This window comes from Pelmatolapia mariae, linkage group LG16_19 (assembly GCF_036321145.2).
Source record: "Pelmatolapia mariae isolate MD_Pm_ZW linkage group LG16_19, Pm_UMD_F_2, whole genome shotgun sequence".
NCBI classification, from domain to species: Eukaryota; Metazoa; Chordata; class Actinopteri; order Cichliformes; family Cichlidae; genus Pelmatolapia; species Pelmatolapia mariae.
In genome coordinates this window covers 10,156,752-10,173,907 of record NC_086241.1, presented here as the reverse complement: position 1 = coordinate 10,173,907, position 17,156 = coordinate 10,156,752, and the positions used below count along the sequence as shown (strand labels likewise).

The window sequence follows — 17,156 nt, the reverse complement described above, 5'->3', positions numbered from 1 at the left end:
TTTCTGATTGACCTTATGTCTCTAGCTCAAGTTGAATCTTCCTGACTGAGACCAAGAAATGTTACATTTCGTCAGCTAAAAATCTTTCTGTTTCTCCTCTTTCTGATTTGAGGTCATGTTGAAAACATTTCTCTGTTGCCAAAAGTTATAAGGCTAGAGGGTAGAAATATCTACTTTTCCCTAAAGTAATCAGATAGTGGATGTGGTCAAGAGATATGTAACTGCACATTGTTTAATGCTTAAAATAATAATGACACATCTGAAAGGTTTTGACTAAACCTGATTAACTTTTTTAATTATTTTTGGCACATTCTATCATATTAAACAAATCCACAAGGCTGTAATAACAAGTTGGAAAAGAAAGCTCAGCTAAATGATCTTCCTTTTGTGTATTAAACTCTCCATTCCTGTACAATTTACGCATCTGCTTTTACATTTTGTCAACAATATCTATCCATTTCATAGCTGGATAGTGTAGGGATATTCACAGTAATTACATGTACATGCAATTCCACGGCAGAAGCCAACTACAAATCAGTTTGAACTCCTCTGGGTTGTTCAGTAAAGTGGTGCAACATGCTTGGCCCTTTGTAGAGGAATGTATTTCCATTATTTGGCAAGAAATTCGGCGAATTTAAAGATGATGCAACTTAGCAATTCATAATATCTTTTACAAAGGTCACGCTCTTATTAACGCATTTTGACTTATTAAATTCTTTCATCAGATAATGAATGCAAGCACAAACATATACAAGCTTCCATCCTTCTTGCATCTTAACATCTTGTTAAACCATTGCAGACGTATTCATTAAATGAAATGAAAAAGTAAAGGTCATTTTGAAGTTGCATTGCCAATCATAATAAAATGGTCTTTATAAAACAACTTGGGTATTTTCATTCTTCTGGTATAGTATCAAAGCAATGCTGTACTGATGTGTCATTTTCGCTTGTTGTTACACTGAAAATGCTTTATTTTGCTTAGTATTCTGTTTCTGTCCTTTATGCTCTCACTCAACAGATTAACTAAAGGAATCCTTTCTTTGTGTGTCTTATTTACTTTGTACAAATCTCTACAGCAAACACAATGTGTTATTTTTGTAACATGAAGTAAAAAAAATGGAGGGAAAAAAACAACTGGCCTTCCTTAGAGTAGAATTGGTGTACCACTTCCTAAATCCTAATCCTGATCAGGTTGAGTGGAGTTTCTTTTGATTTTCCCAGAGTAGTATATATACGTATGTGTATGTGTGTGTGTGTGTGTGTGTGTGTGTGTGTGTGTATATATATACTCGTTGCAGCTGCTTCCAGATAACCAAAACATTAAGCCATGCATTGAGGATAGTAATAAAGTATTGTACAGCTTTCAGCTATGTGGTTATGTTGTATACTTTCAACATTTGACATTTTTTCTAGTTAAAAAATAATCTAATTTAATATGCATCTTTAAAATAATGTTTTATACCAACACTTTCAAGACTGTGATTGCACAGATCTTACTTTGCAATATCACAATACCCTGAGTTCAGCATGGCACCATTTATGAAGATGTCACTTGTTCTTTTCTGCCCTTAAAATGCACACTAGTGCTGATGTAAGGCCTCCTTATTGTATGCTTGGCTCAACAACCTGCTAGGTTTAGCAGTTTTATTCACTGTCATTTTCCCTAAGCTAGACCTAAGCCATCATTTCTCTGTGTCAAAGCACTTTTGAATTGAATTACAGAAATTCCTTATCCCTTACCCAGTTTTACACACAGAATAAAAGGCTGACAGCTGCCTGTCAAACCAAGTGCTTTGCACATTGTGACTAGTACAAGATGAAGAGGTCTGGAATACAGAAAGCCACTTTTGAGCTCTATCCATATTTTTTTTTTATTAGTTTTTTTTTTTTTTTTGGTCATGAATCTTTCTGAAAAGATAAGACGCAACACTGCGCTTCTAGCTCTGGTCTGTACATTGACTTATTTCACTATATTTTTCGAAGATTGGGAGAGGCAAAACTGTTCATATTAAAATAGCTGGATGTTGCATTATATAGGCCGCTACCTCTGCAAAATCATGGCAGTCCGTTTCTTCTCACTCTGCGCTCAAACCTTTCCCCTCTCTACCTCTGCAAGAAAGCTTGGTCATATTTGCTCACAAGTTCTTCTCATCATTGCCAAGTCTGAAGCTTTAGTACTAGGTTTAGTAACTTTACATACCCCCAGTGGCTTCCTGGATCAACCTTAACCATGCTTTCTGTAAAAGATTGCAAAACCCCACGAAACTCCAGCTGCTGGCACTCTTCTCTGCTCCTACTTTGCTTTTTGACTGGTAGCAGCACATTCAGCTGAACTGTGAATGACCTTTCTCTTTAGTCATCATTGTATATTCAAATATACTCAAAATCACAACACAACATTTTTAATTATTTGCGAACTGATTTTGTCAAACAATATCAGGTTAGGGAAAAAAATAGTTTTTCTAACAGTGACCAACTGGTTGGAAACTGACTGGATCTGATGGGCGAGAAATATATTAGACTGGAAACATCATCTGTTTTCCAAAAACAGACACCTCCATAAGGAAAAATGAGAACAGCTATACGGGACTGCTTGGAAAATATATGAGCACAGAGAGTAAAACAGGCGAACACACGTAAAAGGCTGACACCAGCTGACACTAGGCAAAATGCAAGTATAATGCAATAGCGTCATGGACATGCTAATTAGTGCCTGATGCCATTCAAGCATGTTTTTGCTGTTTTTTATTTAACTTTTAAAACATGTAGTGAGGGTGTACATTTTTAAATAGGGAGGGAACTAGATGATAATGTCCCACTTGGTTGTGATTTGAGTAATTTGGAACACATACGCCTCACATGCCAAATAAGCCCAAGCTGAGCTCAATTTAAGAAAGAAACCAAAAAAACCCTTTATAACTGTTAATTTCTTAATAAAAAATGAAAATGTAAAGAGCCTCAGCTGTGGGAAAGTACAAATGAGAACTGCACGAGGCCATTTGGAGATTCCATCTTCTGTCACTTCTTGCAGCGCTTCTTCATCAGATCATGGAGTAAACATAACAGCTGTGGAAAAATCAGTCAGACTTTATCATGCTTGCTGAGTGTCAGACTTAATTAGATCACTGTGTTTTTAGCCTTAAATTATTTTGCTAATGACAATATCAAAACAGTGTCATGGTAACAGTCGATGAGGTCAGTTACAGAGCAGATGTAGTTTGTGGGTACACCGTGTTCTGACAAAGCTAAGAGTTATTAATATACATAAATGTAAATCATATTATAAAAAGAGTGTTGTCTTTTGTGCAATATTATTTTGAGTGTTTCTAGAAATGTCATTATTCCTGAAAGACTGTATTTTTCTACATTACAGCTCACATTTGGCATATTGTAAAAATACAGTCTGGGAAAAACTGTTAGAATGGAACAAAAGGCTGGAGTTGCTCTGCAGCTGCAGCGGCAGAGAAACTGCAGGAGGCCACAGCTCTATGTTGGTCATAAACTGAATGCTGCCTTCAAAGTTGCGCAACTCCTTCATACACCAAAAAAAGCATGTGCACATTTGCCTTTGGGCACTTTCTTTAGCTCAGCATGCATATCTAAGACTTTTGCTAACCAAGCCAGATGACTTCCTGTAGCCTCTGCGCACACTTGAGAATGATAAGACTGAAGAAACATATGGTTCCTTTACAAAGCTTGTGTATCCATAGTTTAAACTGTTTTTCTCTATGAGTAGTTAATTGTGGGATGTTTTTTGGAAAAGTGTGACAAAAAAGAAATTGTATTAGTTTGTACTAGAATTAATAGCAGTATAAATGCTTTATTAAAGCTTTTTTGTATGCACCATTGACTTAAAAAAATGAATAATTGTGTTCAGTTTGATAAGTGTGTTTGTGGCTGCAGACATGAAAGTTTATATTGTTTATGCGACTTCAATTCATCTGGCTTTAATTACTATTTCTTTTCTTGGTTTAAGTGAGGGTATGATAAGTGTGGCCATCTTATTTGTTGTCTAGTTAATCAGCTACAATCGTGAAGAAGAACATTTTTATGGATGGATGCATGGACTGTATTTTCTACTGCTGCAAAATACTTAACTATATAAAACATGATTTATAGCTGGGTTATACTTAAAAGCTTGATGGAGTTCATCCAGGATGATGTAATGATGTTGCATTAAAAGATACACTGATATTTCAACACAGTAGTAGAAGTAGTATTATGTTATATTTTACTTTTATCTTTTATATAATTAAATTTTTACAAAGGTAATTTACTTTTGCTTGACTGCAATTTTCCAGCACATTTTGTGGACCAATTAGTCAATTACATTTTGTGGTTGTCTGTATCAGTTGTATTAGAATTCCACAAGTCCTAATACCAAATCTAATTCTAAAATTGATTTAATCACTTTTTAAAGTAGTTTTTTTTTCAATTACATTGATTTATTTAAGCATGATCTTTTATTTCTACATGCCCAGTGTTAACAAAGACACAAAATCTTATGTTTTCACAGACGGAATGATAAAAAACTGTTAAAAGTATGAGCAGCATCTAGCTACCTTATATGATACCGCCTAAAAAAACAGTTGAAACAGCGAATGCGAATGTTATTTTTACAACAAGTCATAGAGTGTGCATACATTCACAGTCACAGATATGCACAATCTGTGTTGTATGCATTTTTTTGTGCTTTCAAGTGCTGGAACAAAGTTTGGCCTGGTTTTCTGTTTCACTTTCACGTTGACGTTATCTCTGAAATTGTACACTGCGCTCTTCAATATAGTCATAAAAAATTATTTATAAACATAATCCAGAACGAGATAGAATAGATGCATGAGATACCTGACACTAATCACAAACACATAAACAAATCAAACATTTGTGTGTGAAAATATATTTTAAAATGCGTAAATTGTAACGTCTATTGATTTTTAAGAATACTTAAAGTCTTGAAGCAACAACTGCAAAAACATGATCACAATCACAATCCACTTACTCTTGCAAATGAGATTCGGCTATAGCGAACGCTAAAGTGTGCTTAGGGAGCACAGTAGCCAATCATGTACAAGGGAGAGTTGAATTATTCAATGTACACTTTGCAGCCATTACAATCATCTCTGATTATTGTGCATTCTTTGAAAGTCTACAGCGGGTGAATACAACTCTATCGAACAGCCTCCCACTCAGCAAAGAGCTTCATTGTTATTGCCAAAACAAAGTAGGCACTTATTTCGTTTCATGCTATACCCAACATAAACACCCAAGGAGTGAGTGACAAATTGCCTCTCGAGTCTATGCTGATCAGCCTTGTGTGGCACTAACACTTGCGAGCGACATCAGTTATCCTAATGGTGAGCTAATAGCACTGGCTTTTTTCCAGTGGACATGGCTGCCTGTCAGATCTGAGTCAAACATTTGAAAATAATAGCTTTCTTTTGTTCAGCTACCTGACATTGTGCATGTGGCACCACATTTTACACATCTATTCCTTTCTAGGATTTTTCTGTATTACTTTGAATCTTTTATTTGTTGGCCTGTAGATAAAAATCAGATGTGTAGGTGCTTAAGCTGAATTTTATGTAGCAATTAAAATGAAGAAATCAGCGAGGGGAAATGCAGCAGCTGTCTCATGACCAGAGCTCTTCCCTTATATCCAGACTCACAAAGAAAACTGGATCAATATAAGGTTAAGGTTTAATCCCTGGAACACCCGCCAATCAATACAGGAAGTCAGCCATTTGAGTGCCTTTCTTCTGTGTGGAACCATAATTCCCAGTAACAGACACTGGGCCAGCCTCCCCATCTTCTTCCCTCCTCTTTTCCATCCATGGCTGCGCTTTGATAATCCATACAGCTACAGGCTCAGCATGCTGTCTCTCAAGCAGTCTTTATCTATTGTCCTGAGCCCTTATCTCTTGGCACAGTACTGGTGCCACCTTAAAGCACAAAATGCCAGCTTGTTCCCCCTCACACCCCTAAATGTGAACTTTGAGTTCTGACGCAGTGGAGCTTATACTGAGTAGTTTATAGAGGACACTTCAAAAGCTGTGAATGTTTGAGTGGTTGTGTCTGCGTGCGTGGAACTGCGCTCGCCTTCTCACTTTCTGTTGTTGAAGATTTACTTGTGTTTGATGGCAGGGAAATTTGAATATGTTGTGCCGGTGCTCTTGGGCAGGTGCTTTAATGTTTTAAAAAAACATGAGAAATTAGCTCTGAACATTTCTAAATGGCAAACCCCATATAATGTGTGTTTTTATTAAGTGTGAAATCATCGTCTTTGTTTCAGTCCCACCTGCAGTTTTGGAGTGATGCACATGATGTCTTTCGGGCATTAATAAACACAATAATTCATTGCATAAAAATGATCTTATTGTTTCAAATATGTAAATAGCACAGTGTGAGAAAGAAAAAAACATAGTGGTGTGTGACTGGGTTATTAGCGCTGTCGTCAGTGTTGATGGGTTTGGAAAGGTCAGTGAACAAAGTGAACATAATGTTCTGACATTTAGATCTGAGAGGGGGGAAGATAATAATAATGTTTTTGATGACTCAAAATACAAAAATTATCCCTTTATATAGGAGCTAAATCCTTGTCTTAGGCTCTGTTTAGGTATTGATGCTAATTCCTATTTTTTGTAGTCTTATAGATCTAATTTTGAGCATTTGTAACCTATTTGTCCTTTCGCTTGTGCTGAATGACTTTTTATGACAGAATCTTAAAAATCTTTGCAGCATCTTGACTCTGAAAATGTCCAATTCAAAGAAAATTTGTATGAATTTAAAAGCAAAGTTCACTTGCAGTGGAGCAGCCTTCTTCTACATCTGATATTGGCCGATTGCAGGATATATTGAGCATAGGACAGAGTATTGTTTGATATTTTCATAGACACTAAAACCAGCAAAGCCTGTTTTTTTTTTTTTGTTAACTGTTAACACTGATTTAATTTTTGCAAAGAAAACCAAGTCTTGTGTCAAACTAGAATGCTACATGTTCGGTTTCCTCTTTCACACAGCGTGCAACCTCTTCTTTCCTCAACACGCTGGAACATTTTGACATTTTTTTACACCACCCCAGATTACCACTTACAAAAAAGAACAGACTTCCCATCGTCACCACTTATCACAAGAAGCAGGCTTTTAATTTCACCCATGGTTCCCCTCTTCTCCACGTTTTTCCCCTCTGTATAATTGACTTTTTACAGGTTTCAACCATCTCTGGACATCTTCTGCAGGCTAGGCAGGTATCAGCTCCTCCTCTACCTCTACTACACACACATACATACACTTGGACACACACAAACACACACTTGGACACACGCAGATAAATACACACAGCTCTCAGTACATTAACAGTTATTTTCCAGGGTAACATTCGTGGCTTCAGGGTCCAGGTGTCTCTGCAGCTGCTGACCCATGTTATCAGCCAACCTCAGCAACCAGGCCTCCTCGAAATTAATCCTGACGCCGTCACGCTACTTCTCTTGCTCACACTGATGGCTCCCTTTCTGTGCGACAATCCCCTCCGGATCCTCAGCAGTCGGGACTCAGACACGCTCACCTGCATACCCTAGTCCCACGAGATGTGCCTATCAATTGAAAAGGGGAGATGGAGTGACCAGGATTACAGCCACGGCTGAGATAATTATAAGCTTTTTTAATGAAGGGGCGGTGGGGGCTGGGAGGCCAGGTGGAACAGCTGCACAAAACAAATCCGATTATCCAGGAACCGTTTTTTTCCTCTTTCAGCTTCAGCATCTATCGCTGCCTTTTGTAGAATATTTCCCTGATCTGCTTCAGACACTTCACACATTGGCTTTTGGAGTTTCTGTTTCTGCACCAAATCCTTATTTATTTATGCATTTTTTTGCTCTGTTTTGTACATACTGTCAGCACCTTTAATTTGATTGAGAATGACCTACCTGTAACATGAACCAAATCATAGTTACCATGCATGAGCGATACCCTCTCAGTAAAGTGTAAATTAACCTTGACAAGAAATCTCATGCAGCCTTATTCACTTAAAAAAGAAGCAAGTGTTACTTGTGTTATTCAAGTGCGTCAGAAATCCACAGAGGAAACATAAAAAAATGAGCCTTTCTCCAAAAATAGACGCATAAAGACAGACACGTATTTTATTTCTCTCCTTTCTAAAACAAGTGACACTGCTCATCTGAAAATGTAATTTACACAAGTGGAGGTATCAGTAGTCCAGTGTGAAAGTTATGTGTGACACTTTTTATGGTAATATCATTTGTAGGAGAGGTGCGAAATGCAGAAAACAGGTTTAATTTATTTACACATAAAAGTGCACAAAACCTGATGTAGTTTCACATGTAATGGTTTAAAACCACTTCAGGAGGCCATGTGGACAATTTTATTAGTTGCATTAAAACTCTAAAAGCTTGTAATTTAAAACATGTGTTGGTAGGAGTCTCTTCCAAGCATCAGTCTTTGAATGATGCGTCTTTAGGTTAGTCCAAGCGAAAAGCACTAAAATCCCAAACAAGAGGCAAACTACTTGGGGCAGCTTCTTGAAAACATCCATTAATATATCTCTCATAGAAAGACCCTTGATCAAGGTGAAAATGATTTGGAGAGATGAGCACAGCTTCATCAGTGACAGGCTGCACCTCCAACAGACCCCAGGCATCCTCACTCTCAGAAGCCTGCTTCATAGCAAATAAATGCAATTATTAGACAACTGTTCATAGTAACATGTGAAGAAACGACAGCTTGAGAAATCAGTTTTTTCACATGTTTATTTGTTACCCAATTAAATTAAATTTATATAGCAACAATTCACTGCAACAGTCACCTCAGTCCATCCACTTGAGTTCAGTAACTGAGGGTGGTATCACCGTTGTATATGAATGAAGTCAGCTGTAATTTTTTGCTTCCTCTTTTTTCTTCTCCCCTGCGGTGTCCCCCTTCTGTCATCCTCACGGAAACCCCAAAGTAAAACCCTGAAGTGCTTCACAAAGATACTAAAATAAAAAACAAACCTTCATGCTGTACTCACACCTATACAGTTAGTATTAACTTCTTCATCTAGCTCTTGGTAAAACTTGCAAATTCCAAACAAATTTCACTGCAACTCTGTTCGCTCTTTTAAAATGCAACTATAAAAACTTATCAGTGTTGTAGATGTTATGAAGATCATCACGACGTAGAACAGGGAGGCCTTGCAGTACAATGGCGCACTTGTCTGTGAAATCTGGCTTGCAGAACTAAACAATGAACAAATGGATTATAACATCATGAAACATTCAATAGCACAAAAAACTTCCAAAAACAATCAAAGCACCGTCTTGTTTGAGCTAACAGCTACTGACTGGAGAAAGGAAAACTCGCAGGTTTATTGTAATCAGCAGTAACGAACAAAACCGCTCATAAAATAATGTAAATTTTCAACAATTTAAAATAGCAATTTAAGTTTTACATGAGTTTATACTCACAATCTGCAGGATTTAGGCTCTTAACTTGATGTTGTTATTGGGCCATTTCATCCACATCCTAATTTACTTACAATATATAATAACACAGAAATAGTTTCAGCCATGCAAGTTCAATATAATAATGGGAGAACAATCTATGGAGTGAAGTCAGGCTCTTATAGAAACAGTCATGTTTCTATACAAATTATACTTAAAATAATTGTCAGATATGATCATAATCTCTTGACTCGTCTGTGGAGAATTTACATTACAATGCACTACGAATGCGCTTTAGGTGGTGAACTTCAAACAGGCCATTGGGTTTCTAGCTCTCCACATCTGTCCACAATACACAATTTAGATTCGAAGTTAACGAAGCAATCCCAAATTTACTGCTCTTCTTCTTCTTCTCCATCTATTCGGCAGATTCAGCACAGTTTAATGCAGTTTCCTTTCTCCCCATGAAACAATGTCATTGTTTCCTTTGTTGTTACTCAATTTGTTTAACATTGCTCCACAACAATGAGTAAACTGCAACTCAATACAAGCTAGTATATTCTTCATTTCCAAAAAAAGGTAAGTAATGTATGTAAGCCACGAAAGCTACTGGAATTAACAGTGTACAGTGAGGCAACTTAAGCTCTTTACAGTGTTTTTGAGGGAGACTTATCTTATTCTTATCAAAAATGTTCAGATCAGTAAAAGGGAAAAAGCTCATTATTTTGCAGCTTTGTTCTGGTTGTGCTAATTTGACATTCTCGAGGTCCTTTTTCATGTCTGCGATGAAATATTTATGGTGTGAAGAAAATATTCTGTGAGAATTATCTGGCTATCAACACAATGCTCTGTGGCTTTGTGTTAGGCATTGCATCAATTGGAATAAATTTTTCTGTAAAGGCCATTGATTCACTTTGAACAAGGAAATCTGTGAACAATTAAAAGGTGCATGAATATCTACCGGTGAAATTTAACAGCTTTTACATGCCTAAAACCTCTTTGATGCCCAAAGGTGTCCTTTTACCTTCAGCAGTAGAATACATCAGACAGTCTTCCAAATGAATTTCTGTCAATTTTTTTGGATGAACATTAGAGGCACAGTAATTATTATTTTCTGTCAGAGGTTTGATTTTGATCAGTATAGCAGAGGAGCTTGTATGTTCAGACAGCTGTGGGCTACAGCTTTGCCTAGTTTAATTGTTCCTTTCATCAGATACAAAAATACGGAAACATTGATGAACTAAAATCTTCATATTATGGCTCAATTTAAAAATAGACTTCACCAAACACCAAAAATCCCCATAAAATACTTCCCCAAACAAAACAAGACTGGCAAAAAGATTTCCTCTCTGTATGAGAGTATGTCTGATGTCCTATTACATGTGACATAACTCATTTGATTAAGAGATTCTCTGCAGCTTCTGCATATTTAAATATCATATGGAGCATTTTTGTCTGATCACATTTACTTTGTCATTTATCTTGCAGGCATTGACTGAATTTCCAGCCCAGCTCAAAGTTATTTTTTTAATAACCATACAGAAACTGAGAAAAACAATCAACACACTGTGATAAAAAAGATCCAAAAAATCAACGAATAGATCAGAATTTAGATAGGTGGTATTGTTTAGCTCATCTTTATTTGGTGACACTTATGGGCATGGCTTATTTATATATGTATTTTTTCTCCTGTTATCAGTACTGTGACCCCCGTTGGCTGGCTTAACTGGCCATACCACTGCATCTATAGCTCACGGAGGCAGGGAAAAAGAGCCATAGTAAGTTTGGTGCCACAGTGATAAACATGCAGCTGATTGAGTTCACAACCCTGGCTTCAGGAGCAGCTGCTTGGGCTGCCAGACTGTTTGAGGTGCTGGCGGAATTGAGATACCTCTCTCTTTCAGATACTGCCACATACAACATCTTAACAGTCTGGGACTGAATTCATGTACGCATTGCATAATATACTGTCTGTTTTAGTGAGGTGATTAGTGACTTTGCAGTGCAGCTGTCTCTGATGTTTGTCTGCCAAGGTACCGAGCTGGGAACTGGTTTATGATATGGTGAAAAGCTTGGGTCTGTGGATGCTGCCAAGCCTGTTCATTAAATGCAGAGCTTCTTTTGAGATGCAGAATTTAATTTATTCAATGTTTGGATTAAAGTCTTAACTCTAAAATGTAACAGCAACTAGAAATCATTTAGCAGATGGCAATACACAAGGAATGGCCAAGTTCAGTGTATCAGCTGATGTTTTTGGAGCACACATTAGACATTTATTTTGTTTTATATATAGCTGTCCTAAGTTTATATTGGCAAAATATCAAGGTCTTGACTTCCAGCAGTGAGGCAGGTAGCTGAGGGGGGATTAGCATATTTCATTTTGTTTACAGTTTTTATTTTAATAGTACATGTATAGTATTAATAGTACTTATTAGCAGTTTTTTTAACCCGAGAGAATAACTTGGGAAAGGTATGAAAGACTATGGACACAATTTCTTTCTTTTGTTTTTCCATTCTCTTTTTTATTGAATTTTTGTGAACCTCTGCAAACGACAAAACCACCAGAATACTGTACAGGGGATGGACATTTTAGACGACCTTAATGTCATTTACAGACCTCAATAATTTCAACAAACACTCTCGCACACATTGCAGAGCAAACACTCTGCCTTGTCAAGAGAGCTTTTAGCTGTGGGACTGGAGTATAGTGCCAAGCCAGGCGAGGTAAGCTCCTGAAGGGAGGTGAAAAGCATAAGGCAGGTTTAAGGTTGGAGGCAATTGTTGTCAGGAGAGAGGATGGCAAACACTTCTGCCTTTGAGCTTAACTTAAAGGTAGAAGATGTTAAGCAGAGAAAGCTGAAGAGACTGCACTGACCCAGTGTCAAATAGATGTGGTGGCTTAGGGTAATACATAACCTAGAATTTGAACTACTACACTTATTTAAGCTAAAGCAGATACTAATTTATTTTAATCACCCAGTTTAATTACTCTTTGTAATTGCTAAATGTGAAATGAGGTAATCAGAATTCATTCATGTGTGATGGAAATGTGTATATTAAATTAGATGCCATTCTGTCAAAATGTTGATGAGATATTTCAATGAAACACTAAATTTTCACCCCACTGTGGTGCTAGATAAGATGTCACCAAGATTAATCACCTGTGGACTCTGCATCAAGTTTGTGGGAGCTCTTTGAGCAGACTAATTGTTATTTTTCAGTCTGGATTAAAGTGGTGGAATCACTGATTAACAGACTGGCAGTGACATCCCTTAAGTCGCATTGGCAAAAACAAAAGTGGTCGATTTAAAGCTCCCAGGATTCTACGAAGATGCCATATTGTCCATCTTAAGGTTATTGTTGTGATTTAAAGCACGCAACAATACTTATTTCATTATCAACTCAAAGCAGAAATTCACAAGCAGTAAGAAAATGATACGTCGCACATGTACCTTGACTCTAATAAACAACAGACTGAATAAAAAATGAATGAACTGTGTGTACATACTTGAAATTGAAATGTTTGCAATTGATTTTTCTCCATCTACCAGGAGTACCTTTCTTCCACCCTATTTGTTAGCTTTTATTAAGTTAGTTGCCCGCTGGAGGAGGAGGAGTGCAGCTGCAGAGACAAGCTCATTTGAGCCACAATGGAATGGCAGGGCAAAGCACTTAAAGGCCTTGGGAAATCAGGTCATTATGAGCCGTGGTTTTCAGGAGTATGACCAGAAAGGTCAATAAGAGAGCATGGAAGCACTGAGACAAAGTCAGAAGGCGTTAATAGGACTCAATTTTCATCTGGGTGAGCTCACAGAAAGATCTTGGCTAGAGGGTTGACAGGTTGTCATTGAATATTATGGGAAGCAACTTCAACTCCTCAATTGTCATTGTCTTACATGCCCCCTGGAGACTGAGGGACAGACAAATAATCACTGCAAGCCTTGCAGATTTATGCAAAATTTGTAGACAGCAAACTCACCTGCTGCTATGATGCACAACTTGCCCTTCGCCTTTTTAACAGCAGTAGGTCTGAAAACTGGAAACATAATAATCCTTTTTTCTTATGCACAGAAACTTTCTCAGGGATCTTTGCACTGAGATGAAGAGTAGAGTAAATAAGAGAGAACAGATGAGTGGATTATAAATCACAGCGAAGTCCTACCTCTGGCCCAGTATTTGCTGATCGTGTGTTAAAAAAAGGACGTTGCATTCATGTCATGCATCTCTGTAGAGATTCCCTGCATTTTCACACTGTTATTCATTACTTCTTGCCTTTTGCAGCTCGCTAGCTATCAACTGTGTATCATGTGAAACATAAATAATAAAATGTCATTGCATGAGGCGTCAGATTTTTGCACTGTAGTTGAAAGATGTGAACATCATTGCCTCTTTTTTCCTTGTCTGTTTTTGTCTTCCTCAGATTCCTTACAGTAGCTCGGGCTGACTTGTGCCAACCGGAGTAGGAACATCAGTGGGTGGGTGCTTGACAGAGCCAGCACCGGGGAGTTAATACCAGTCACTGCTGCTGGAGGTGTGACACAGTCCCAGCCCACAACACATTGATTCACACAGGATTAAGCCACTGCATGATGCCTCAGGTTGAAGGCCTGGTGCAGGTGATTTACTCTCCCTGTCAAACTTAACATCTTTGGACCCTCCTCTGCCCTGTTCCTGCTTTCGGTGGGACTACTAAAAAAGCATCTGCTACTGTACCTACCAGATCACCGAAAGGGATGACTGGCAGTCATCTTGCTCAGGTACATTTTACATCATGTGCATGGTGTCCAATTAAGAGTGCAGCTGTTTATGAATTTAGTTATCCAAATGTGCGTTTTCTTTATTTTAAGGGTGGAAAAAATATTTTTTTCAACTGTGAAGATGATGACTCCCACGATTCCCTTTAAACTGAATGCAGGGATTGAATATAGAAGTTTTATACCATGGAAATATCAAAATTGGACTGAATTCCACTCATTTTGAGCTATATATCTGTGCTCTTTTGTTTTACAGCTGCAATGAAAATTCAAAAGAAGCTAAACCTTCTGGAAATGACAAACACATTTTATATTATGAAGCTGTCACCATCCATTCAGCGAACATAATAGTGACACTGTCTTTGTTACAGTTCTGAATAGAATAAAACTCCTGGTGTCAAAGGAATTAAAGAATCAAATGTAGTGCAATACTCTTTAAATACCAATCTATACAGAAACAGAAGAAACCGACTGCTAAAATAAGCCTCGGATCAAAGGAATACAAAAAAATGTGTTGTGCATTTGTGATTCTTTCAACGCTGTCATGGTCATTCCTGCCAAGGAAAACATCTGCAAAAATCAGCTCCTTTGGATGGGGATGGATTTCTGTTTTCATATTGCCAAACCCAATCAAAAACAATTACATGCGCTGCAACGTGGAAAAAATACTCGCAGCTGTGTTAACCTGAATCCACTGGATGCAACACACAAAGAATGGCACAGCGATATAGATGAGAGTTTAAGCTTCGAATCTGAAGCGGGAATGAGCTGGTTGGCTACATAATTATGTGGAAATCCAGAGAAGAGGGTGGCATCTCTGGTAAACAGACTGGGATCAAATGCCTTTGTTTTCACTCCAGACAGAACAGGGTGTTTGGCTTATTTAAAGAGAGGCTGGAGGATCGCATGGTGATTGTTCAGAGCCTTGGCATACCAAATTAGCTTTTGCCATTCATTTGGAAACATCTAATCAAACATTAATTATTGTGACCACCTGTGAAAGGGAGGGCTGTAGAGTGTTGCTCATCTGCTCCCTTATGCTAGCTGCAGGGTTTTTCTCGCTGAATTCAATGAGTGGGCCCCAAACAAGGACCACAGGAGACAGAGGAGCAGATTGCATTCCATCAGATCGTGGAGTATCTAATAAGACTCACACCAGCATCTGAGCCATGCTGCTGTTTGCCAGGTTTTCTACGGCCACTGAGAGCCTGGCATGATTCCTTTGACCCAGATATTTAGCAGCTTAAGAGCTTTTCTTTTTTAAGATTTTCAGGATAGCCTGTATTACTCCCCCATTCTGAGATGCGCTGGCTGGATGAGCACAATTGCTGCTGAATCTCGCAAAGATATCTTACAGTAGAGTAATCTCGATTGTCTACCTTTTTGTACTTTGAAAAACAAAACTAGCATGCCTTGGGGTCATGCTTGTTTCCATTGCTTGTTTGTGTTCAAGACCATGTTTTCCAATCAGTTGTGACATGGTCTGTCAGCCCAAGAAGAGTGCTGCTTGTCCTGTGCATAGTCAAATTAGAGTGGCTGGAGGGTGGGTGTAATATAGGTGCAGTCAGGTATGGCTTCCAGAGCAGTGCAGCCCAAGAGAATGGCTAGTAATCAGCAACCAGAGGTGTCTAATTGGCATATGGCTGTGTGAGTGCCAGACTGGTCTGCTCACTCATCCAAGTAGAATACATCTTCTAGCCATCAAAAAATGTGAGACAAAGGCAGTTCTAATAAAAATTGTGAATACATTATCTTCAGAGTGGATGAGTTATTTAAAGGAGAAAGTGGAAGAGATGGAGAGGGAGATGGAGAGGGAGACAGAGCGGGAGCAAAAAAGAGCACTCGCTGTTCTTTGCCTGACAGAACCCCATGAGGCAAATTGGTATTGAGAATAGATACAAACAATAGTTATGTGTTGAATTGCCAAACCCTTGGGCCTGAAGCCCTCCAACACACATAAAAAAGAGCAAACCATTTTGACTATAGAATAACACATCAAAGCCAGAGGAGAATTGGACAGTCCATCAAAAACTGTGCATCTGGCAGCCCACTTCTGGGCACCAAGCCATCTCCATCCAAGCATTTCTTTCTCATTAAACAAATTTTACCCCCACCAAAACATAGCTAAAGCAGCAAAGTCAAAATCTAATTTCCCTGAATGAAATCAAGCAAAAATAATTCAGCTGCCAGCGCTTTCACAGGCACGCCATGTGTAAATAATCTTAAATCTCAAATGGCTGCTGCCTCTCAGAAGTTAATCTACCATTAGATACTCTCTATGATACTTACTATCGTATATTATCGGGACAAAATGTAGAAAAGCCTCTCTGTTGTATTGATCTGGAATGTCAAAAGACAAATTAAAAACTTGTCCACAGTCAGAATCAGTAGATTAGAAAATGCTTACCATAGTCACACAGATTACATCTATTTTCTGACAGATGTGACTTTGAAATAAAATAAACTCTGAGTAATGTTAGTATTGGATGTGTGGATCACCAGCTTAATACCTCGGCTTGCATAAACATAAAATGTTTTGCTATTCTTTATGTGCTGCAAATTCCCACAGTGCCCAAATCAGCTGTATTTGATATTAAGACCAATTTTTTTTGCTAAACCTATGCAGCAGAAATTGCTTTTGTCTCATGTTTTATGATTACAGAATGTCAAAAAACTGCAGGGGAGCTCAGTGGGACGATAAGTCAATAATAACAAATCTCTCAATACTCAAGTGCTACAGTGTAGCAAAATTTGTTTTTGGAAAATGAATCACTGCAGTCATGAACACCAGTCTTTCAAAGCATCAGGTGTTACAGATTTAATTTCATATTCATTAATTTTGCTGTTGGTGCAACACAATTAGAGGCCTAGTGAATCCAGGACTAATCCTTAACACTCCTAGGACACGAATCACAGTAGCAGGAGATAGGAATAAATGAGCTGCAATAAAAAGGTACTAATACCCTGT

The 17,156-nt window shown here is 38.0% G+C and overlaps 1 protein-coding gene across 1 annotated transcript in view; it reads left to right on the top strand.

Moving 5' to 3' along the window:
- Window positions 1-17,156, top strand: part of thsd7ba (thrombospondin, type I, domain containing 7Ba) — a 186,904-nt gene that overhangs the window by 25,531 nt on the left and 144,217 nt on the right. Inside the window, exon 2 of the mRNA XM_063499852.1 lies at window positions 13,855-14,191. The gene's annotated coding sequence lies outside the window, so the exon portion shown is untranslated. The remainder of the gene's footprint in view (window positions 1-13,854; window positions 14,192-17,156) is intronic.